Source organism: Sminthopsis crassicaudata, chromosome 2 (assembly GCF_048593235.1).
Source record: "Sminthopsis crassicaudata isolate SCR6 chromosome 2, ASM4859323v1, whole genome shotgun sequence".
In the NCBI taxonomy this organism is placed as follows: Eukaryota; Metazoa; Chordata; class Mammalia; order Dasyuromorphia; family Dasyuridae; genus Sminthopsis; species Sminthopsis crassicaudata.
Window position 1 is genome coordinate 19,965,545 of NC_133618.1, and position 24,924 is coordinate 19,990,468.

Consider the following 24,924-nt stretch of genomic DNA (forward strand, 5'->3'; position numbering starts at 1 on the left):
TCTTAAACTTTTTTTACCCATGACCTTTTTTCCACCCAAGAAACTCCAGCTACATAGGTATATACAATAGGAGCACAAATAAAAACATTTACTGATAACAAATCATATTTCGCCACCCCCACAGTCAGTTACAAGGTCCCATATAGGATCATGAACTACACTTTAGGATGATGTGTATATACTGAGCCCCTTTCTAGACACCAGAATCTATGACTTTGCTTTTAAAGAAGAAGTTTCTTTAAAGTTAAATAATTTGGAATAGAATCTCCCTGAATTACATTTATTTTTAATAGAAGAAAAAAGAGGGGTAGATGATATTAAGGAAGGGACTTTTAAATTTTTTTTAAAAAGAGCATTACTAAGCTTGATTCTCCATCTATTGAAGAATCAGAAAATCCCTGAATTCAAAAACTAAAGAGACCTGATGGCTCCAAAGTCAGAGAGAACCCACTCTCAAAGCATTGGGGAGCAGAGTTTAACAGGGAACTGGAAAGCCTTCAGAGAAATGATTGAGACTTTATCTGTGGTTGCTGCCCTTCCTTCCAGCAAGGGAATTTCTTTTTTGGGTTTCTTCCCAGTTAACCGGCATTTACTTTCTCTGTTCCTATCTACCCTCCCAGTGGGAAAAAAGGGACATAAACAAAACCTATGTAACAAATATACATATTCATACAAAATCAATTCCCCAAATGGTCATGTCCAAAAATGTGTTCCTCCTTCTGCATTCATTTTTATTTCTCATCTCCCTGTGAGAAGGTAGGGGCTATGTTTGCTCATCGGTTTTCTGGAATCATAGGTGACTGTGCCGATCAGCGTTCTTAAGACTTTGAAAACTGGATTGTATAAATTACTCTCCTAGTTCTACTCATTTCACTTCATATCAGTTCATACAAATCTTCCCATCTTTTTCTTCATTTCTCATAGAGCAGCAATATCCTCTTACATTTGTGTACTAAAACCTGTTCAATCATTCTCTGGTTGATGAATGCTCCCTTTTAGTTTCCAGTTCCTTGCCACCAAAAAAGAACAACTCCAAATGAGGGATTTTTAGAAATGTAGACTTTGAAACATGAAAATGTAACTGCTTTGTCTTCCTTGGAGACGTAAATCTCTGAAGAGTTTGACAAATATGACCTCTAGTCAAGTTCCAGGATATCAATGTGCTGTTCCCATCCGAGAGACCTTTATTTCTAGGAAGCTCGTTTCCATGATGGGTTGTGTCCAGTTATTTATGCTCCCATGTGGGGTTTTTGTGGCTAAGATAACAGCCTCTAACCCATTTTGCAGATAAGAAAAGTGAAGTAAATAGGCATAACTGACTTGTCCAGGGTCACTCTTCTAGGAAGTATCTGAAGCTGTATTTGAATTTAGGTCATCTTGACTCCTGCCTGACACTCTACCCACTGCAGCACCCAGCTGCTCTTCCAGCATGATGATATAGCAATGATCTGGAATGTGATTGAAGCCGAGAATAAAATATAATCTAATATAACTTTGATAAATTAGGGAATCAATAGCTTCCTCTGATGTGTTTCATGTTCTCTCAAAAGGGATATTTAAAGGCTCAGAAACTTAGAGCCGGAAGAAACCTTTGAGATCATGCAATTGCAGACACAGAATGGGAGAAGAGCTCTGAAGGCACTGGTCCAAGCCTAAATTTGTTCCTTGGCAACATCCACCCATTGTTCTTCATTTAGCCCCCAAGGCTGAGCAGAACAAAGATAATCTCAGAATTTAATCCATTTTTCATTTTACAGATAAAGAGAAACAGATGACTTACCCAAGATTCTATAGTGCTTAGCATTGTAGCAAGCGATTACATTCATGTTGATTGATTGATCGAATTGAATCAGATTAAATTGAATTGAATTGAATGATTTCACAGTTTTGCCAGGTTTTGTACTCCTCACATCAAATGAGGTGCTTACAGAATGGTCAACTGAACATTTGGGTCCTACCTAGGATATACTACAAGATATTTAATATGTATGGGCATGCCTGCCATCCAGGGGAGGGGGTGGAGGGATGGAGGGGAAAAACTCGGAACAGAAGGGAGTACAAGGGACAATGTTGTAAAAAAAAATTACCTATGCATATGTACTGCCAAAGGAAATGTTATAATTATAAAAATTAATAAAAAAAATTTGGGTCTCGTCATCCAGGAAATAAAACTTATCCTATGGACCAGAAAAAACCCAATAAGCAAAATTTGTGAAAGGTAGTTCAGTAGCTGATGACATTTTAGAGGAAGGAAACAGCATATTACACTCCTGTGGGAATAAGAGAAAAAGCTGTTTCCTGCCCTCAGTGGCTTCCTATAGATGCTCGACTTTGTATGTTTGCCATGTACAAGATTAGAATTTATCCCATTACTGAAAGAAAATTGATTTGGATAAACATGGTTTCTTTTGACACATGGATTTAGTTTCTATGAACTCGTTGCTGGGTAACCCAAGGTTACCATCCTTCCTATTTAGAGACCAAACCCATTAGGGTCAAGAACAAAGGCATCGCTTAGTGGAAAAAACACTTCAGGTTTAGAGCTTGTGGATACATAGGTTTGAAATTTGATTATTACTATTGCCTCTGGGAACCTGAGAAAATCACTTCTATTTTCTAGAGCTCAGCCTTGGTCCTCTTTCTCTGAAAAAGAAAGTGACAAAACTAAATAATAATCCTTAAGATCTTTGATAGCCCCCAAATCTATAATCTATTTAATTCAGCATAATGTAGTTTCTTCACCTGGGATCTGTGAACTTATAAAATCTACAATATATTTATAAAATATGTAAAAAATCTACAATATATTTATAAAACATGTACAATATATTTGTAAAATATGTAAAATATACAATATATTTATAAAATATGTAAAAAAATCTACAATATATTTATAAAACATGTACAATATATTTGTAAAATATGTAAAATATACAACATATTTATAAAATATGTAAAAAAATCTACAATATATTTATAAATATGTACAATATATTTGTAAATATATATAATGTACTTATAAAATATGTACAATATATTTATAAAATATGTACAATATATAAAATACAATAAAATATGTACAATATATTTATAAAATATATAGAATATATAAAATACAATAAATTGTGTACAATATATTTATAAAATATATTAAAAATCGACAATATTTTTATAAAATATGTACAATATATTTATAAAATATATACAATATATAATATACAAAAATATGTACAATATATTTATAAAATATATACAATATATAATATACAAAAATATGTACAATATATTTATAAAATATATACAATATATAATATACAAAAATATGTACAATATATTTATAAAATATATAAAAAATGTACAAAATTTTTTAAAATATATACAATATTTTTATAAAATATGTAAACTATATTTATAAAATATATACAATATATAAAATACAATAAAACATGTACAGTATATTTATAAAGTATGTGCAATATATTTATAAATTATATGCACTATATTTATAAAATATATACAATATATTTATAACATATGTTTTGCTGGGCATTTCAATGTAATTTGTTTCCTGTGTTGACCTGTGCATTTTATTTTAGGCATTTAAGAACATTGTCTCAGGGGGTCCATCAGCTTCACCGAGGGGATCCAGGATCCCAAAGAGATGAAGCGTTCCTGTGCCAAGCATTTATTAAGCTGCCCTCCCTACCCTTCATGCCTCGAACATTTTAGCGTGTGGGGGGGGATCCAGTGGGGAGATGGATGAGGACAGGCAGGATGATTTGGGAAGGGAGAAAACATTAGCTAGAGAGATCAGTAATAGCCTCCTATATGGGAGGACACAGGAGCTGAGTCTTGAAGGAAGCTAGGGATTCTGGGAGAGGGCAAGAATTTCAGAAACAAGAAGAAAAACAAGAGGGGAGATAGCATGACGAGTGCACAGAACCTTTAGCAGGTCATTTTGGCTTCAAGCTATCCAGTGCACATTTGTGAAGCTCCTGTGCCCACTGAGTTCATTTTGCTATAGTCTTGCTTGGGGTGGAGGTAGTGACGAGAGCCCTCATCCCAGTCAGAGACTCTCAGCACCAAGGCACCAAGATGCTGGCAACTGGTGCTGGGTCTCAGTCCCGCCCCCAGCCTCCAGGATCTGCCATTTCCTCCTCTGGGACATGCTATTCCTTCTTTTCTTTATTCCTGTGGGAGTTGGAGTAATTCAGGCGGTTGGGACAGAGTGACTGGAATTCTGGAGTTGAAGTCAAGAAGATCTGAGTTCAAAGATCCTGAGTTCAAAGGGGCAGGATCCTGGACAAGTCCTTTCTCATCTATAAAGTGCAAGGGAAAGGTTGGGAGGCAGTGTAGCAATAGCACCTGCCACATGGGTTCTTGAGACATAGAACCAAATGAGATCATCTCTGCTAAGGACTTTTCTCCTTAAAGCTTTTTTTATATTTTATTTTATAAAATATAAAATAAATAAAATGTTATTATTTTTATTACCAAAAGAGACCGGAGGTCTCTGTCCTTCCTGGCCTTCCTTTGGCCATAGGCTCTGAGCTTCCCTGAAGGTCCTTATTTCCTTTTCTGTAAAAGGAAGCTGAGCTGGCCAGGAGGGAGGCTGACCGGAGGCTGAACGTGATGACAGGCAGCATCCTGCTGAGCGAGCCGGGGTTCACACACTCATCTCCCCGGGGACAGACGTTTTCCCTCCAATCCCGTTCCGACACCCCACCCAGCTCCCTGCTCCCCGTCCCACCCCCGCTCCCCAAGGCCTCTTCCTGGAAGGACCGGAGCTGGCTCAGCAATGTCCTGTTACTTGTGATCCATCTTGAAGTGTTCACAGAACTGGGGTGTATCCATCCCCAGAGTCACAGACAGTGTGAGACAAAGTCTGGCCAACTTGGAAGGCGAAGACACACACACAAGGAGGAAGCAGACTGGAGAGCATCTCAGCCTCCCCCCGGCCCTGTCTAACCTCTGCCTGAGGAAGCCTTCCTACTAAGTTCCAGCACCCCGATAATAAAAGCCAAATGGGTCTGGTGAGAAGTGTGGGTGCTCTTCCCTGTTCCCCATGTGTGTTGCCGTATGACCCCCTTTCCTCCTGTCCTGTTTTCCTTTAGCAAAGGTTCCCCCCAAATTGAGGGAAGGGTCCCCCTGACATCCCCCTGACAGCCCCAGTGGGTCTGGGGTGATTAAGGGGAGTCTGCCTACCCACCTTCCCATCTCCTGGACTTTAAAGAAAGTCCTGAGATTTCAAGTTATTTAAATTGACCCAACATCCTCAGTGGCTCTTTTTCAAGAGTTTCCTGTAGAATCTTTGGGTTGGTGTTCAGGAAAATGTGAGTCATTTGTCTTTGGTTTGGGTGGGAATGACCTTGGGTGGGTAGCATGGACACCATGGAGGTGTCAGGAGAAGCCTGCTTCTGACTTGCTGTTTTTCCACTTTCTAGTTAGGGGATCTTGGCTAAATCCCATTCTCCTCTGGGCCTCAGTTTCCCCTAGCGTTAAAACAGGGGCTACCTGGCTCACATTTACATCGCCTTTTGAGATTTACAAAGAACTGAACATAAACTACCTTACTTGGTCCATACAACAAACTATGTCCTGATGGTGATCATCCCATTTCACAGAGAAGCAAACCACGGCTTAAAGAGAGCAAGTGATCGGCACGGCTTAAAGAGAGCAAGTGATCGGCCTCAATGGTTGAGACTGGACTTGAATTCAGGTTTCCTGCCTCCAACCATAATGCTCCATTCACTGTACCATCTATTTGAACTCAATTTCGCAAAAATTCACTCAAGACTCACTATCTGTCAGGAAAGAAGCAAACATTTATTAAACATCTACTCTGTTCCAGATACTGTGTCCAGTTCCTTACAATTATTAGCTCATTTGGTGCTCACAAGTAGCCAGTGAGGGCTGTTATTCCATTGATTATCCCCATTTTTATAGTTGAGGAAACCGAGGCAAACAGAGGTTAATGACCAGCTGGGAGTCATTTGTCCACTTACAACTAGGAAATATCTTGAGTCTAGATTTGAACTCAGCTCTTTTTGATTCTGGGCTCAGCATGTCATTACTGAGGCACTGGAGAAACAGAGGAAAAATAAAATGAAGTGTTCTCCATATTTTAGGATTTTCCAATAAACCAGCAAGTTTTTATGAAGCATCTATTGGGTGCCAGACAACGAAGGCACAAATCCAAAATGAAGATGCCTTCCTTCCAGGGCCCTAAGGAAAGGCACAGTGTGAAAGGGAGGGCTAGATGGACTGCATTTTTTTTTTACTGTTCCTTGTTAAGGTGAGTTAAGAAAACCTATGCACTACACACAGAAACAGCTAAATGGAAGGGCAGAAAAAAAATGTAGGATGCTTAAATTCTTCTATTGTACTTTGCTTCTTCAAAGAATAATGAACAATATCTAATTAATCCTTTGACAAAGAAGAGCCCAAAATAACATTCAAAAGACAAATTCTTTGGCACTGTATTTTTAACTTCCCTATACAGTTTCAATAACATTTTTAAAGTAATACTAAGAAAATCATAACAAAACAGTCTAGATTATACTTTATGAATAATACCTGGAGATTTAAAGGGGTTAGGGGAAGCATACATAGTGAACCTAAATCAAAAACAGATTAAAAACAAAATTTTTTTAGTATATTCACTAAATAGTCAGAAGTTCTGCCTTATATGTTATCTGAAATGAATAATTTATCCATGAGGTAAATGATTGACCTCAGTTTTGTCTCTTGAAAAATTGGACATTACTGTCATGTTGAATGAGAACATATGAAGCATTCTGTTAAAAAATGAACACTTAATTTAGAATAAAAAGAACTAGATTAGATTTTCATCCTTCCCTATCAATTTCAGATTAAGATGTGTTTTTTTTGTTGTTAGTTTTTCCTCATATTTCCTTTCTAAAACAGAACTCCCTTTAGGCTATATAGTAAAAATTCCCACATTAATCCTCACTTTGAGTTCTTCATTACCCCACCATTCCACTTTTAAAAAGAACAAAATATTGGGAATTTTCTTCCATCTTTCAACCTCCTTTCTCCCACACTTCAAAGTACATACTATGTTAGAGGACATAGACAGTTGGACTGGAATCAGGAAAAATAGGGGGAAAATACTGAATCATATTTTTATCACTCATTGATCATATTACAATAATCAAACTATTTCCTTTTGCTAAGTCTTAATTTATGAGAATGATAATCTTACTTTTCCTAGAGGGTCATTGTGAAGTTCAAATGAAACTTATCCCTTATATGTTTTGCAAACATAAAATATTATTTATAATAATTAAATCATTATATCAATTATTAATGAACTTTGGAGATGTTTTCATTAAATTATTTCACTTCAAGAAGAGGAAACTGAGGCTCTGAGAGGGGAATGTATGGGTCATAAATCTGGTAGTTTCAGAAACATTCTGAGATCTTCATAAGCCAAAATCTGAAGTTTAATATCTTGAAGATATTAATACACACACACACACACACACACACACACACACACACACACACACACACATACAGGAATGCCAATAAGACAAAACAAAAGCAATATAGCTCAATGTCAATACCAGTATTTTTTTTTGCATGTTTTGATAAAGTCTTTGAGGATACCATTTCTTATTCAAATTGAAATCTTTTATTCTAATTTCCAGGATTTAGAAAGAGGTGATAAATCTCTATTTACATATCTTACTTATCTTTTATCTATCTATTTTTCTATCTATTTGGAGACATATTTGTATATCTGGATTTATAGGTGCACATACCACAGTATACATTCTATATGCACAAACACATATGTGAATAAACATATGTAGACATATGTATATATGCATATGTAAATCACTAATACTTGTGTGTATATATTATGTAAATATATATATACACATAATACGTATATATACATATATATATATATATTATATATATATATATATACACATGTTTGTTTTTTTTGCCCTGAAACATTAAACTCACTAGGAGACAAAATATAGTTATAATTGCTAAAATACTATTTTTAAAACTCTGTACTAATACCTCTGTGTTCCTTTTCTTTGCTTGGGTGATTCTAAGATTTGTATCATAGTTTTGAAGTAAGAATATAACTTTTGATGATTTTTTTTCTTTTCTTTTGTATTTAATTGTGAATTTCTGGTAACTTCTTTCGGCTCTGTACCAGACTGTCCAGAAAGCAATTAAAAATTCTCATCATGAGAATGGATCTCAGAGTTTATCTCATACAATTCAAATTTAAACAGGAATTCCTTTTACAACCTCTCCCTTACATATGACCATCCAGCCTTTTCATGAAAGTTCACTAACTCTTTTTTCTAAGGTATGAATAGCAGGGATTTAGTTGAAAGAGCATGATGCTAATGACAATGAATTTTGTGTGTATATGCATATGTGTTTTTAATTTGAAAATTATGTTAATGGGAGTACTTTTATTGGTTGTGTTTTAAAGATGTATTATATGTGGTAACAGGCCTGGTTATACATTTGTATCATCAAGTAATTGGTAAGGGCAGGACTGTTGGCAGTAGCCCTGGCCACTATACCCATTTCTTTCTTACTTTTTATCTATGTGAAAGAAGGGAAAAAATTGTCAGAAAGAATATATGCTTCTTGACTTGTGTTTACACTGGCATGTAATATGGTAATGACAGAAGTCTGTATTCTTGATAGAAGGAGGGCAAAAGAGTTAGGTAAAAATGGTTCTGACATACCCATGAGCATAAGGAGTTTGGTTAATGGGTTGTCTTTTCTTCTATTTCTTTGTGATTTTTTGTGTATATCAATGGAAAGATCATTGTGCTTTGGGTTATTCTATAAATGTTCTTAGTTCTTAAGACCAAATGGAAAAAACATGTATTGATATAGTACCTACTATATTCCATGAACTGTGCTAACACACAACAACCCTGTGAAATAAATATAATTATGATCTCCATTTTATAGTTGAGGGAATTGAGGCAAGTGATCTTTAAGAGACTTGTTCAGAATCACATCATTAGTAAGTTTTTGATGCCAAATTTGAACTCAGGTCTCCTTGACTTTAGACCCACAGCTCCTTCTTGTAAAGCACACTAAAAATTTGAAGCTGATGAGTCACATGGTTCAATAGCTTTAACTTGACTATCACTTTGTGAGTCTTAATTTCTTCAGAAGCATTATTAGAATTCAGAGGACTCAGTGGCAGCACCTCCCATAAACTACTTAAATATTCAGGCCAATACAGTTGGTGTAGATGCTTAGTGACAAGAATTGGGGATTGGAACTAAAGTTGAGATAGTGTGGTCATGGTGTTTGCCAAGAGTCTTGAGATCAAAATTTTATCACAAAAGCAATAGTATCATAATTATGCATGGTATCCCATTTTTTAAAAGAAAAAATGAGACTAAGACACATGAAGTGAATTGCTCTTTGTCATACAACATCATTCTACATGCAGAAATCCATAACTTTATCCTCTCCAGTTTTGTTTTTCATACTTTTTGTCCCCATTAAAGATTTTCTGGGCAGAGATACTAATGTGACTTGCCACTGACTTCTCCAGTTGACTTTATAGATGAGGAACTGAGGTAAATAAGTGACTTGCCAGGGTCATTCAGCTAATAAATGTCTGAGGCTGGATTTGAATTCATGAAAAAAAGTTATCCTGATTCCAAGCCCACACTATATTCACCATATCACCTAACTAACCTATCTTCCATTGAGTCCTCCTCTATCTTGTTTGTATATCTTTATTGTTTGGCGTTATCTCACCCAATAGATTGTGAGCTACTTGAAAATAGAGGTTATTTTTTGCCTTTTTTTCTATCCTCAACATTTATTAGAAGGTCTAATACTTAATAAAGTATTTATTAAGTACTTGAAGATTGGAGTTGGTATAAACATAAATCATAGGCAATACTTTATTTGGCATATTGAATTAATCTTAATTTGAACAAATTAAGGAATGTGGTAAAACCCATCTTTTTTTAATGAGCAAACATAAGTATTTATTGAATTATATAAATGAAGTCTGAATGGCTAGGTGGTTCAATGGAAGAATTAGGAGTTTAAATCTGGCCCCCAGACACTTACTAGTTATAAGACCCTGGACAAGACTTGTTTCCCATGACAGAATGACTGTTTCTCTCCATTCCATCATCTATCAAATGAAGATTCAAATGAAATCTGTCAAATGCCTAAGTACTCCAGTACCTTTGCCAAGGAAACCCTATACAGGGTCAAGGAGAGTAGGGGACAAATGAAATAACTAAAAGAACAATTAATGCAACTTGAAACTTCCTGATATTGAAGAACCTGAGGTCCTCTTTTTAAGCTCTGTGCTTTGCATTTGAACAACATGAATAGCAAGCAGTTATTTGGAGAGGTAGGAAGAGCCTTGGCTGGGATTTGGGACTAACTGAATTTTCCACTTGGCTTTGCTATTGACCAGCAATTGGATGTTGCACAAATCCCTTCCCTTGTCTGGGCCTCCAGTTTTCTAGCATGGAAAACAAAGGGATTAGGACAATGAGTTGTCAAATCTCCTTTCAATTGACATATTCTATAAATGAGTAAATGAAAGATAAAACTTAATGAATACTTAACATAATATGTTCCAAGCATCTTGAGTTCAGTGTGTGATAATATGTTATATAACTTCAATGCTCCAAAAATCAGTGATTTTCTGGTTATATGTCTCCACTCACTTTAGTGATATACATTTTTTTTGCCCTTTTACTATTTGAATTGACATATTCTTTTTGTGTTATTATAACTAAAATGTTCATTATCCTGCAGGCAATCTAGTCTTGAAATTTTGATGAATTAAGTTATTCCATAACTAGCAGTTAGGGCACATAGTAGCATTTAATAAATATTTGTTGACTTTATTTGACCTATGATTGGACTCAAACTTAAAAGCTTTTTATCTTGGCAACATAGACTCTTAAAGTCCTAGAATCCGACATTCCCTTTACCATTCCCATTCAATGAAGGTACTTGCTTTGCATAAAGACAGTATTGGAAAAAATCTTTATTTCATTGTATTATGATACATAATTCCAAAATGTAACTAATCAATACTAATATTTGTGATTTCTGTGGGAATCTCTACATAGGAAGAAAAGTAGATGAGATCTTGGATCAAAGTGAACTATCTTTTATGGAAATGTCTTTTTTGTAACCATCTATTGAGACAAAGTAGGGTCATAATCTGTATTGATGTTGGAAATGTCCATTTCAGTTACATAATTAATCTTCCAATGTATTAAATAAATGAAAGTGATATAATGCTCATGTGGGATAATCTAGGAATGTTGCTAATATTTTCCCCAATATTATAAAGAGAGCTAGGTTAGCTATTCAGATATTCAATTAATATCCCTCATTTATATAATTATAAAAATGATAGTAATAATGCTTAGCATTTATCTAGTGCCTCCTATGTGTCAGTGCTTTACAAATATTTCCTTTGAATCTCCCAGAATTGGAGGTAGATGTTATCATTATTCCCATTTTATGGTTGATAAATGTAAGCCAGGCCGAGGTAAATTCCTTGCCCAGGATCACATAGCATTTCTGTTTTTGAGGCAAGTGAACTCCTTGATTCTATCTATGGTGTTATCTAGCTGCCAATCTTCCAGAAGAGAAAACAAAGGGAATGGAGGCACCATAGATATAATTGTCAGTGTTCTTAGACAAAGAAAGTATGCCCTGTGACATTTTATTTCATACTACAGTTCAGCACAGATAGACCTCCCAAAGAATTGAAGCTTTTTTGCAACCTCAAAGTGACTCATCACATTACTAACTACAGTGGAACATTACTTAAATGTGAACCACTTTAATGTGAAGTCTAGAATAAATTGAGATCTACCTGGGATCTTATCCAAGGTGATGTTTAAAGGTGACATTTATTACTGAATGGACCAGAAAGGCCTCATTATAATACAGTTTTTACCTATAACTGTCTCTCAGATTGAACCACAGAAAGAATGCATTTCAAGCCAGATATGTGTGGTAGAGAAAAAGAAAAATCAGTAGAATGCCACTTTGTAGAACCAAATTTGAACTGTGACTTTCCCCTCATTTCCATAATAAACCATTTCTTCTCTGTGGGCCTCATATGCCTTGTCCATAAAATTGTATTATAATAAAAATCATTAAAGGTCATTCAAGACCTGAGCCTACAACCTTAATTTTTTTCAGGTAAATTGTTTTAATTGCTCATGATTTTAGGCATACAATTTCCGTTACTGAAATCTTATAAAAAATCTATTACAATACACAAGGTTTTCAAATGAGACAATACTTATTAAACTAGCTAGTGTAGTTTTCTGCCTGGTTTCCACTCTATGGAATAAGATGTGAATATTCACAGTATCCTCCTGCTCTGACTTCACATTTTGTATATTGTCTTGTTAGATACAAGACATTATTATGAAATTTACCTGAAAAATACCTTAAGTAAAATAAATATTCATTCTCAACCTTTAAAATTTAAACCTTAAATGTGTGCATGGAGGTTGTTGGTAGAGGTTTTCTCAAATTGAAAAGTTACTGCTCCTAAAAATATAATTTTCTTAAAGTTCATGGATATTTTTTTCAATAGGTAAAATGAAACAGATGCCATTTTTGTATAATTGATTGGTTGTTCCTTGAGAGCAGGAACTATGTTACTTTTCATTCTTCTTTCACCAATACAAAAAATAGTGCCTTCTCCCTACTAGTTATTTTCTTGAATTGAGTTGGGTTTCCATTTTTCTGTTGAGGAAACTGGGCCTTGAGAAGTTAAATAAATTGACTAACAAGTGATGGAGAACAACCTTGGCATTATATGTCCTGTGTAATAGTTTAGTGATTGCTGTATTTGAATAAAAAAGAATAAAATAAAATATATTAAAATACATCACAGATAGTAACCAATTAGAATCATCTAAAAATAGCACAGCTGAAAGGACAGTGTGTTATGACTTTCATGACTTAGAAGATAGGAATTTTTGCCTGGATTAAAGTCATTTTGTGAACTTAAGTCAATTATCCTCTCTGGACCCCTCTGTCATCATCTGCCACATAAAGGGTTCAGTCCAAATTGGCTTTTGTTTAAAACACCCAATAATCCTATGAATTATGAAAATTAGGAAAGCCAGATATTTAGGGCTCAACGCTCCCACATCACATATTATTAAATACAGATAACACTTTCAAGTCTAAACAGATTGGTAGCTACATGTTTCTTTCTGTGACTATTGGTTATTTGCTTAGGTCACAAGTTCCAATCCCTCTTTGCATTAGTGCAGTAAGAGTCAGTTGCCATTATAATCTGTTACATGGCCTCAAGGAAGTAATTTGGTGGTTTTACTCTGGCTCTCAAAGGACTCATGCTCATGCTCTAGATTACCATTAAAATTAGGAATGGCTGATTTTCTCCAAATACTTGGCCCCAAATCCAAACAAGCTAATCCTAACAGAGGCTCAAAGGTTCTCTAAATATTTCTGTGCTGGCTGGATAAAACACACTGGACTAATATTCCATTTTTTCCCACTCAAGTAGATCTGAGTATTTTACACTCAAAGATATCAACTATCTAAATGCTTCAAAAATTTGTAAATTCTTATTTTTGGACAAAATAATTTCAATAAAGATAGTATATTTCCACTACTGAGTTTAGAATTCTGGGTTTGAATTCAGAGTAGATCTTTATTTTACATCTTTTATCTAGCCTGGTTTTAATTTCATAAAACATGCTCATCATAAAACACCTCATCACTTTTAAAGTCACTACCATTCTATTAATTCAAACTTTGATTGACACCTCTTCTGCCAGTCTTCTTTCTCTTCTGATTAAAGAACTGGAACTATATAGATTCCCAATGTCCTGCCCAAGTCTTCCTTTCTAAAGGACAAAGACAACAAGACTTTTAACTGCCTCTATTTTATATCTGCTACTCTGCTTGGTTTCCACTCTATGGAACAAGATGTGAATATTCACAGGCATCCTCCTGCTCTGGCTCCACATTCTTACCTCCTTTTGTATATTTTCTTGTTTTTAGATTGAAAGCTTTTAGACATATAGCCTATCACCTGTATAAACACCTGTATCCTAGGTGCTTAACAATGTGTAGCACATGCTGGATGCTTAATGAATGTTTATTGAATTGAACTGAATGAACAAAATCAAATTAAAGAAGAAAGGTCAATTAATGAGGCTACATATGTTTTCCCCAAATAGTTGAATAATTGCATAACCCTGTAAAATGAATATACACGTGTTTGCTATTACTTTATATTATAAGTTATTAGAGGACAAGGTTTGTGCCTTCTCAATTTTTTATTTTCTATAAAACATCAAGTAGATCCACGAAATATTTTATTAATTGCCAATTTTTACATGGCTTTTTTATTTACCAGATATATGCATGAGTAATTTTACAGCGTTAACAATTGCCAAACCTTTTGGTCCAATTTTTCCCCTCCTTCCTCCCACCCCCTCCCTCAAATGGCAGGTTTACCAATATACGTTAAATATATTAAAGTACAAATTAAATACAATATATGTACAAAAAGAATCAGACTTTGAAATAGTGTACAATTAGCCTATGAAGGAAATCAAAAATTCAGGCAAACAAACATAGAGGGATTGGGAAATCTATGTAGTGGTTCATAGTCATCTCCCAGAGTTCTGTTGCTGGGTGTAGCTGGTTCAATTCATTACTGCTCTATTGGAACTGATTTGGTTCATCTCATTGTTGAAGATGTCCACATCCATCAGAGTTGATCATCATATAGTATTATTGTTGAAGTATATAATGATCTCCTGGTCCTGCTCATTTCACTCTCCAGGCCTTTCTGAAATCATCCTGTTGGTCATTTCTTTTCTTTCTTTCTTTCTTTCTTTCTTTCTTTCTTTCTTTCTTTCTTTCTTTCTTTCTTTCTTTCTTTCTTTCTTTCTTTCTTTCTTTCTTTCTTTCTTTCTTTCTTTCTTTCTTTCTTTCTTTCTTTCTTTCTTTCTTTCTTTCTTTCTTTCTTTCTTCCTTCCTTCCTTCCTTCCTTCCTTCCTTCCTTCCTTCCTTCCTTCCTTCCTTCCTTCCTTCCTTCCTTCCTTCCTTCCTTCCTTCCTTCCTTTCTTTGTTTTTTCCTGTTGGTCATTTCTTACAGAACAATAATATTCCATAATATTCATGTACCACAATTTATTCAGCCATTTTCCAATTGATGGGCATCCACTCAGTTTCCACCTTCTGGCCACTATGAAAAGGGCTGCCACAAACATTCTTGCACATACAGGTCCCTTTCCCTTTTTTAGTATTTCTTTGGGATATAAATCCAGTAGTAACACTGCTGGATCAAAAGGTATGCACATTTTGGTAACTTTTGAGCATAGTTCCAAATTGATCTCCAGAATGGCTGGATGTATTCACTACTTGCCAATTTTTGATGAGTCAACTATTCTATTTGGTCAGCTCAGCTTGAATCAGGGAAGTCAAAAAGATCAATAAATAAAAAAAAAAAAAAAAAAAAAAAAAAACAAAGAACTAATTCCCCTAATCCCAAAGTGAAAAGTATTGACTATTTTCTTAAAAAAATAGAAATAACAACCATAAAAAGAAGAAATATGAAATTTTGATGAAATTCCATAATCTCCAGAATAATTTTTTGGCTATAGCTATTATTTGAGATTTCACATTTAGAATTCTGAAGTGACTTTTCAGTAAATTAAAAATCTTCTCTAATAAATGTTGTTTTAATATTTCTTGGTAAAGGGTACCATAAATAATGAAGTAATACCAATGCTAAATATAGATGCAAAATGTGGTATACAATTCAGAAACTTACAGGAGAAATTAAGTTTGTTGCAGGGAGAAATAGATAGCAAAACTATATTAATGGGGATGCCAACCTCTCTTTCTTTAAAGTAAATAAATATAACCACAAAATAAACAAGAAAGAAAATAAGGAGATTAATAGAATTTTAGAAAAGTTTGGTATGAGAAATCTCTGTACAAAATTGAATGGGAGCAGAAAGGAATATATTTTTATATATTGTACATGCCATCTACACACAAAAAAATCACCATATATTGGGGCCTTAAAACTTCACAATCAATGCAAAAAGGCATAAAAATTAAGTACATAATTTTCATAACATGATGGAATAAAAATTATGTGTAAAAAAGGCTTTGGGAAAATAGATAAAAAAATTACTTGGATACTAGTTAATCTCATTCTAATAGAAACAATAATTCTATCCAAGAGGATAACTATATTGACATAATATGCTAAAATTTATGGCAGACAAGCCAAAGCAGTTCTTAAGGAAACATTTATACCTCTTATTTCTTTTACATAAATAAAATAAAGAGAAGATCAATGAATTGGTCATGCAACTCAAAAAATCAAGAAAAATAAATTAAAGAACCCCAAATTAGAATTGTTGAAAATCAAAGGAGAGATTAACACAATTAAAAGTAAGAAAACTGCTGAACTAATAAAAAGTTAATGTTATGGAAAAAAAATAGACAAACCTTTGATTAATTTGATTGGAGAAAGGAAATAAGTATACCAAATTATCTGTTAGGTTCTTACTAAGTGCTAATGAGATAATGAGACATTGGGTTTTTACTAAGTGCTAAGTCAGTACTTGACAATTTTCTACTTCCTTCCCCAGGAATTCACAAGTCAAACTACCAGGAAAGGACGGAACTAGAAAATTGTCAAGTACTGACTTAGCACTTAGTAAAAACCCAATATCTCATTATCTCATTAGCACTTAGTAAGAACCTAACATCTCCCCCTTTCTTTTGATTTAGAACATAGGGTGGTCATGACCTTGAAACATAAATCCATCAATATGGGAGGCATTACACATAATTACATAGATTATATAAATACATAGTAACATAGTAACATAGTTACATAACACATGCTAGAAGTATGTAACAAATAACATGATCAAATAATCATAAATTGAGAATTTATAAATGTCCATAAGTCCATTGTCCATTAGTCTCATCCAATGATTCCTGCTGGTTTTAAAGTTCTTTAACAGTCTTCTTATTAGCAATGCTCTTTCAGTGTCAGATGTTTCTTAGATTTTCTCCTTTGTTTTGAGGTTTTTTCTCTTTTTCTGTCTCTCTCTGAAGGACAAGGCGAATACGACTCGTTGGCACCCATCTGATTCCTTCTCCATCTGAAGAAATACAAGCAAACCCTCTCCCCCAGGCAGTTAACCTATCTAATTTCCTCCTATTTACAACTTTCTAAATCTCTCCTCATCATTTGGCATTTACATTGGAGCTGTTTGCACAGGACACAGCCGTGTTGGTTTAAAAGGCCTGTATTCTCCCCAAGTGTACCATTTTTGCAATCTGATTGCCTTTTGGCTGATTTATCAGGTAATCCCTTTTTGCCATGTGATTGTTTTCTGCTGGTTGATCAAAGCAGAATCCTGACCTTCTAAAGGCTCTTCTTCCCCAGGAATTCACAAGTCAAACTACCAGGAAAGGCCAGAACTAGAAAATTGTCAAGTACCGACTTAGCACTTAGTAAAAACCCAATATCTCATTATCTCATTAGCACTTAGTAAGAACCTAACAACATGGGAAACCTCACCCGGCCCGGACACAGAAAGGATTGACAGATTGATAGCTCTTTCTCGATTCTGTGTATCAAAAATGAAAAATAATGAATTTAACACCAATGAAGAGGAAATTAAAGCCATAATTAGACACTATTTTGCCCAATTTTATGTCAACAAATCTGACAATCTAATTAAAATGGAATTATATTTATAAAAATATAAGATTCCCAGATTAACAGAAAAGAAATAAAATATTTACATAGAACAATTTTAGAAAAAATAAATCAATTAAGTGATCAACAAATTCCCTGAGGGGGGGAATCTCCAGGGCCACATGGATTTACAAGTGGATTTTATGAAACATTTCAAGAAAATGAATTCTGATCCTATATAAACTATTTGAAAAAATAGGTGAAAAAGAATTCCTATGCAATTTCTTGCTGCTACCTAAATTAAGAAGATTCACAACAGAAAAACAAATTAAAGACCAATTTTCATAATGAATATCAATGCAAAAATCTTAAATAAAATCTTAACAAAGGAATTACATAATTTAGCATCCAGTTTAGTACAATATGACCAAGTGGAATTTATACCAGGAAAGCAGAGGTGGTTCATATAAGGAACATCATTGACACAATTGACATATTAATAAAAAAAAACTAATATTAAACATATGACAGGCCAGCCACCATGGTGGTGTGAAGTGGAGTGAATTTGTCTGGCTGAGTTTGTCCCAGCTTATATTTTCTATTATAATTACATTATTATAGGTGTGAATCTTGTAGAATAGGGGTCAATCTTGTAGAACTATATTAAGTATAGCTTAATGGACTGAACTAGAGAACTATTAATCACTGCGCTAAACTAGATAACCATTGTCTTATCAATTCCACTGAGTTAACATCTTGTAAGAATCCTTGTCTCAAATACAGAGTTCTGGCCCATAACACAGAAAGTATCTAAAAGTGCTGAGGGAGATATGTGCTGGATTTATCCCAGACTTATCCTTTTCAAGATAAATATTCACATTAAATAAAAATATTGGCCCCCAAAATAAGAAGGCTTCTGGAAAACTTAATGTCAACAGATTAGTTTGTTTTTCCAAATAGAAACAGATTTTTTTTTTTTTAGTAATGAAGAACTCACCTTTTATTTTGCTTTTTTTCTTTGCTAAGGGGAATAGTCTTAAAAACATTAAAGATGTTTATTTTAAAAATATATGCATAGACAATTTTCAACATTCATCTTTGCAAGACCCATGTTCATTTTTTTCAATTCTTTTCCATACTTTCCCTAGCTGACAATCAATCCAATATGTTAAACATGTGCAATTATTCTATACATATTACTTCCACAATTATCATGGTACACATGAAAAATAAGATCAAAAAAGGAAAAAAATGAGAAAGAAAACCACTTAGATTTATAAGGCACACGGTCCACTACCCTTACAAAATATGACTGAAATCTTGAAGATTAAATGGCAAGAGGAGGTTATTCTACAGGAATCCAAACATGTTTCCATTGTTCATATCTATACAAGAAAAGAAAATACATTGTCCACTAACAATGTCAGTGGAATTATTTTTCAGTCATTCTAAATCAGATTCTTACCAGAAGCTTCCTTAATAGACTGATTCTTCATATTTTCCACTTAAGAGCTTATGTGGCTTCAGAAAGGACCAAAGAATGGTTGATATGGGAACAAAACAGACATCACATTCAAGGAAAATGAAACAAGATTAGCTACCATACTGACAGTAAATTAGTTAACTTGCAAAGTGTATAAGCCAAGACTGAAGTGGAGGGAAAGTTGGTAAACAACTTTTTCTTTTCAGATGATAAGTTCACTCAACATAGTCTCTGAGTCTGAGATTCAACAGATTATGAATAAATTCTCTGTTCTTGTGCTAATTTTTGCCTGATAATAATATAAAAAAACAAACAAACAAAAAAAGTTCTTCACTAGCCAGCACCATTTCATGAATTACAGGAGGAGAAATTTTGAATAGTGTTGATATATTCACTTATCTTCACAGAATACTTTCCAAGGATGTAAATATGGATGATGAGGTTGACAGCATACCTTACCAAAGCTGGCTTTGCATTTAAGAGGCTCCAAAGGAAAGTAAGGAAGAAAAGAGATATTAGACTGACTCCCAAACTTGAAGATCAACAGAGCTGTTGAGTTGTTTTGTTGATCTCATTATTGTGTGTCTGAGAAACCTGGACAGTGGGCCAGCATCATGCAATGAAACCAAAAGGTTTCCATTTGAACTATTTTAGGAAGATTCTAAAGATCATATTATTCAAGCCCTGTGCTAACCACTCTCTAAATATTATCTCACTTATTCTTAAAAGCAGTAAATTAGGTATAATTAGCACTCCATTTTTATATTTAAAAAAGCAAGCTAGACATATGTTAAGTGACTTGTCAAGGATCAAACAATTACGGTATCTGAGGTTGAAATTGCAATCGTCTGTCTAAGTCCAAAGCCAATTCTTTAAACATGATACCTTCTAGCTATAGGATACAAAATAAGAAGGAGGAAGGAAGAAAAAGAATGGAGGAAAGAGTGAGAGAGACAGACAGAAACAGAAATATAAAACTAAAGAAGGAGAGACAGTTAAATGAAAGATGAATTTGATAATTCAAACATTCACAAATTACTTAATCCTCTGACCCACCCCATTTTCTTGACTTGCATTCCATAGGAGTTTTTCATTGTCAATAGAATCAGAGAACTAAGCAAAATATTCGAAACAGGGCTGGGGAACCCTTGATTGAGAAGATGATGTACTCATCAAAGTTTCCTAGAACAACAGCTTATTCTTAAACTTTCTGTCTAATTTGTTTCTTTTGATATATGTTCATTCTTGTCCTTTAAGTGGCCTTTGGAGTTTGCTCAGTAACACACTCCAGAATTTACTGCTGATGTGATAGCATTTTTTAATTTAGAGAAGCAACACTAATGTGATCATGTCCCTAAAGAAGAATCAGCACCATTATTTCGTGGGTGTTAAATTTCTCTAATGAAATCAATTCCAATTTATGCCCCTTTTGTTATAATATATAACAGGCCCAGGAAGTGCCAGTGTTCAGCAGGCTACAATAATGATAGTGTAAACTTCCTCTCAGAAGCAGCAGCATGTCTAATGGGATTCAGAGCCACAGTGGGGGGGGGGGGGGGAGAGGCTGGGACAAGAGTTCATAAGCACATGGGGGAGGGCCACTGTAATTACTCTGCATAGAATCCTGATAGAAAAAGCCACCATTTTCAATTTTGAAATATTTAAGTTTATGGACTTGCCCCATACAAGTATGGAATTCAGAGGGACAGAAAGCAGGCTGGTTATGCACAGGAATGGCAAATAACACGTGCAAAATATGGAGAAAGCATGTAACAATATTGTGCTTAATCTCAGAACTACCAATAGAATGTCGGTATTAAGATTGAGAAGAAGACTCTGTCAAATGTTTCTTGTGACTAATAGTAGTAGCAACAATGTGGATCTTAAGCCCAAGTTATAGACGGCATCATTTACCATATGTTAAGATAGGATGTGCTGGGAGAAAGTGGTTGATCTTTCAGCAAAGTGATTTATTTCTATTTGGGGAGCATTCTGTTTTTTAGCAAGCCAGACCCCAAATGTCTCGGTAATAGTTGTGTCAAAGGATACAAGTACTCTGCAAAGTCATGTGGCTGGCAGGAAAGATTCAGGAAGGAGCAGGGAAGAAGCAGAAACCTTGGGTCTTTGTAAATATGGAGTGATGAATGGCAACCTTATTCACTTCCATGATTTTGCTTTTCCCATTCCTGCTGAAACATCGGGTCACCAAATCAATCAACAACCTTTTATTAAGTATCTACCAGGGGATAAGCCTGGAGATACCAATACTAGAACTCACATGTCTTCAGTACTTTCTAGCCCTCAGACCTCTTTCTTCCTCAGATTGCAAGGTGAAGATCTCTTATGACAGAAACTCCATGTAAGGAAGGAAGCCAGATCAGTCATCTCTTTATCCCCCACATTTCTTTAGTTCTTTGGACTTCTCCTTTGTGCCCAAAGGCACCAATTACCTTCTTTCCCCTCTGCTACTTCTCTATTTGGATTTGTATGTTAGATTTTAAGCTTCTTGAGGGTAAGAACTGTTTTTCTGTTCATTGTATCCCTATATATTTGTATAATATTTGTCATCTAGAAGGTACTTATTCAATTTTATTGACTACAAAAGTGAAATAATGTATCTCTTCATAAAAGTAACATTTGGCCAAAGCAATCCTTCCTAAATTTTAATTCTATTTGTAATATCTTGGATAATACAATAATATAAAATGAATTAGCTTTGAAATCAGAGACTGGAAGTTTAAATCTTTGCTCAATATCTTCTAAGCAGTTAGGGAGCTTAGTAGGTAAAGCCACAGGAAAAAAAAAAAAAAAAAAAAAAAAAAAAAGGAGTTCAAATCCTGCCTGAGATACTTATTATCTAACTATATCACCCCAGGGAAGTTATTAACTCTTTCAGCCTCTATTGTCTCAGTTCTAAAATATAGTGTTTCCCTCCTTCCCATGGTGTGTTGAATATCAAATAAGAGAATTATGTAGTCCTACAAATCCTAAAGTGATATATAAAGACTAGCCATTATTGTTATTAATATTATTATTTAGATGGCTTTGGAGAAGCTACTTTAGCTAGGCTTTAATTATAACTAATCATAAAGGGAGGACATCATCATTAATTATTTCTAAGCTATATAACTGCACTATACAATTTATGAACTAGTACAGTATGTTAGGCTGGTGTTCAAATCAAATATAAAAAGAGATAGTATACCATCCATAAACACTGAGGTCTCCATGAGTGACATATTGACTTAGAAAAATACAGATGTACATTACCTATATTCTATTTTATTTTTATTATTTTTAAAAATTAAATTTTAATTTGATTTAATCAGCATTGGGGATGTTTTCCACCTGGCAATCTGCAGTGTGCCTGACATCTCTGCTTTAGATCACTGTGTTTAATTCTTTAATCCTATTTTATTTATGCCTTTTTGTATCATAATAATTCCCTATCATATGCTGCCTTCATCATTGAACCTTCCATCATATAAAAGAAAAACATCAAGAAAACCAATTGACAGAGCATTCACACAATGTTGTATGTTAATATACACATTCCCCTAATCCCCTGCTCAGAAGAATATATCTTCAACCTTTAGTTTTCTGGGACAAGGACTGTTCATTGAAATTAATGTACTTTCAACTGTCTTTTGACATGTTAATGGTATTTTGGGTGGCATGACTCATATTTTTGTTCTTTTTTTTTTGACTCTTATGAGGTCACAAAAATCTTCCTGTATTTCTCTGAGTGTGTAATATTCATCATGCCTTGCCATAATATCCCCCTACACTTAATTAGCAAAATTGTGTACTCTTTCCCAAATCTTTCATCATATATTTTATTTCTTTTTTATAGTTCTGTTAGTAATATGTTAATGCATTCTTTCTTTTAGAATTATATTAATTCTATTAATATTAGAATTCTAATAATATATTAATATATAATATATATTAGTAATATAATATTAGTAATATATAATAGCAATATATGTAATATATAATATATATAATATAATATATTCTTTCTATCATTGGCCTTCTCATTGTATATGACCTGTAACACAAATCATTTATTTTATAAATGAAAACAGAATGAAGTAAAATAGAACCAAGAGAACATTATATGTAGTAAGAACAAGATTATATGATGATCAACTGTGATGGATTAGGCTCTTGTCAATAATGATGTGATACTAGGCAGTTCCTTCTTGTGAAGGAAAGTTTCATTCACATCCTGAGAGAAAACTATGGAGATTGAATGTGGATCAAAACATAGTATTTTCATCTTTTTGTTGTTGTTTGTTTTTCTTGTTTCTCATGGTTTTTCCCCCTTTGGTCTGATTTTTTTTTTTTGTGCGGATGATAAATATGAAAATATATTTAAATTTTTTAATATCTTGGGAGGAAGGAGGAGGGATGGCAGGAGAAAAAACTGAAACACAAGGTTTTGCAAAAGTGAATGTTGAAAACTAACTTTGTATGTATTTGGAAAAATAAAATAATATAAAATAATATAAATATTTATTTAAATGAATAAATAAGTATGAATTTAAAAATGGGAAAATTGTTTTCTGTCTTTGGATTTCAGCATCCTTATCTATAAACTGAGGGTGCCAGGCTCTCTGAAGCCTGAGGCTTCATACTTTTTTTTGCAGATAAGTTGGGCTATGTAATTTGCCCAAAGTCACATGACTGTTGTCTGAGACCAGCTATTTATTCAGATCCTCCTCAGTCCTGCATTGGTTCTCTATACACTCTGTCTCCTAGGTTTCCCATTTCTTCAACTTCTAAATCTATGATCCTATGTGGTTAGCAACATACTAGTTAGTATACCTGAATCAAATAATTCTACTATTTATAAAAAATATTTTAAAAACTAATAATTTATAAAAATTATAAAATAAAACTTATAAAATGTTTATAAATATTTATAAAGTAGTTTATATACCATTAAAGAAAAATAGCTTTTGCAAGTCTATGCAATTTATAAAAATATAAATCTTATCATATTACTTCCTGTGATGCTCACTATAACACAGGAAAGTCAATAGTGGCAGACAATATGTTGTAGTATGGAGAATGATGGATTAGAGACTAGAGGACATGGGCATAAATCTTGCTTCTCTTACTTAGACTTATGTGACTTTTGGCAAGTCAAAGAATCCTTCCTATGTCTGAGATTCTTCAGCTGGAAAATGAGAAGACACACTTCTTCCTACAGTGGATGGATTGTCCTAGGAACTTGAAGGCACATCCATATTTAAAAACTAGGATCTATATGAATATAATTACTCTTATTTTACTGGTAAAGAAATTGAGTCCTCAAGGCCATATGAATCTAGTGTAAATTATAGTTAGTAGAAATAGTAATAATAATAAATTGATTTTTATAAGCATTTATGTATTGCATTAAGATTTACAAAACACATAACATAAGTTATCTCATCTGTTCACAACAATACTGTTTGTAGGTACCATTGTTATATCCATATAAGAGATAAAAATAATGGTGGTAGACAGAGGTAGGGTAACCTGGACATCATTAAGTAAGTGAGTAAGTGTTTGAGGCTAAATTTGAATAGAGTACTTCCTTACCCCAAACCTGGTACTCTATGAAGTAAATACCTAGCTACCTTAAAAAATATGTGAAAATATTTTTAAAATAATGAGTTATTTTAAAATATATGGTGAAATTTAA